The sequence below is a fragment of the Sus scrofa genome, chromosome X, assembly GCF_054392235.1.
Source record: "Sus scrofa isolate SSC_HxYL_T2T_F1_AM1 chromosome X, Sscrofa_HxYL_maternal_Yorkshire_Landrace_v2.0, whole genome shotgun sequence".
Classification (NCBI taxonomy): domain Eukaryota; kingdom Metazoa; phylum Chordata; class Mammalia; order Artiodactyla; family Suidae; genus Sus; species Sus scrofa.
The window spans coordinates 92,413,272-92,414,762 of record NC_139401.1 but is presented as its reverse complement, the minus strand read 5'-3'; positions in this window follow the sequence as shown (position 1 = coordinate 92,414,762).

Genomic DNA, 1,491 nt, shown 5'->3' with positions numbered 1-1,491 from the left:
GCCAGAAGTTTCCTTAAAGCTATACTATCCCCAAGATATAGCAGTTCCTCCCTCGGAGAAGAGTTTTTGAGAGGTGGGGGAGAAGGAACACAAGGATGAGAGGAGCTCAGTTCGTCTGCTGCAGAGCAGAGGAAAGTGTGAATGGTGCTGGCCCCGAGCCCATGAGTATAGTAATGACTAACAGGCTGGCTAAAGGGCCTCCAGAGATGTGGCGCACCGAAGAACACTTTTTTTTTTTTTTTTTTTTTTAATGACTCAGCATGACATCAGGATTGAATGAAAACAATTCCACAAACTCCTGGGAAAGGGGGAGAGTAGAGCTGATTTTGACATTCCCTGGAGATTTCCCCTGTAGTTTCTTTGTACTCCCCATTTCCAAGTTGCCCTGACATTTCTATGCACAGGGTCAAACCCACTTGGAAACACTCTCTGATGACCTAACTTCTTCGGACTTCAGTTACTGATAAAATTTTGTTGTTGCCAAAAAAAATACCATATGCTTCTAGCCTGCAGAATCAAAACTGATTTCCTGTAATAAGCGTGGAGGGAAAGCATGCTTAGAGTGGCTTTAGATGGTGGCTGTTTAAGTGAATCTAGATGATCTATCTGTGTGTGGCAAGGTTACAGCCATTGCTAAGCTGTTTGTCAGTGGTTTCTGATGGAGGGCTGTGTTTCTCTTCACTAAGCCAGCTTTCTTCATTTTAGTATCTGATAATGAGACTGTTCTACCATGATACAGACCAGCTCCTGGTAGTTTCCCTCCCCTCGGCGTTGCATTTCCATCCTTGAAAATGCAGTGCTTGTAGAAGAAAATTTTTAGCTGCTGTAGTAAAGATTTCTTCCTGTGTGTGCAAGAAAGTTGGTAACCCCTTCTCAGTTATGAAGGGGAGAATTGTGCTTACGATAATAAAATGTTCAGTAGCAAGTCTGTTTCATTTTCCCATCCATCAATCACAAATATGTATTGAGTGCTTAACATGTGTTCGACAGTGTGATCGTTATGTAAAAAAAGCCAAAGACATGGTTTTGGCCTCATTCATTCAATACATTTATCAGGCATTTACTGGATTAAGGATGGTGGACAAAAATCCCTGACATCCTAATCCATAATTAATTCAACAACTACTTGCTGAGCATCTATTATGTGCCACACATCGAGGTACTTGAGAGACATCAGTGAGCAAAATAGATGTAAACCCTTGCCCTCATGTACTGAAGGAGATAGACATTAAACAAAAAGTGATCTTAATGACAATTATGTGTGTTTAGCAGACTGAGCTTCATTGGGTATCTCCTATAAGCTAAGGACCGGGAGGCGTGGTGAATAAGAAATGTGTGATTTTTGATCTTGTGGCACTTACTCTCCAGCTCCCAAAGGGTTGATATTTACTAGGGGAGAGAAAGGGGACACAAATTATATAACACTATATACATTTCCAAAAGCTATGATATACACTGTGAGGACTTAGTGGGAAGATATGGGCCTTAATC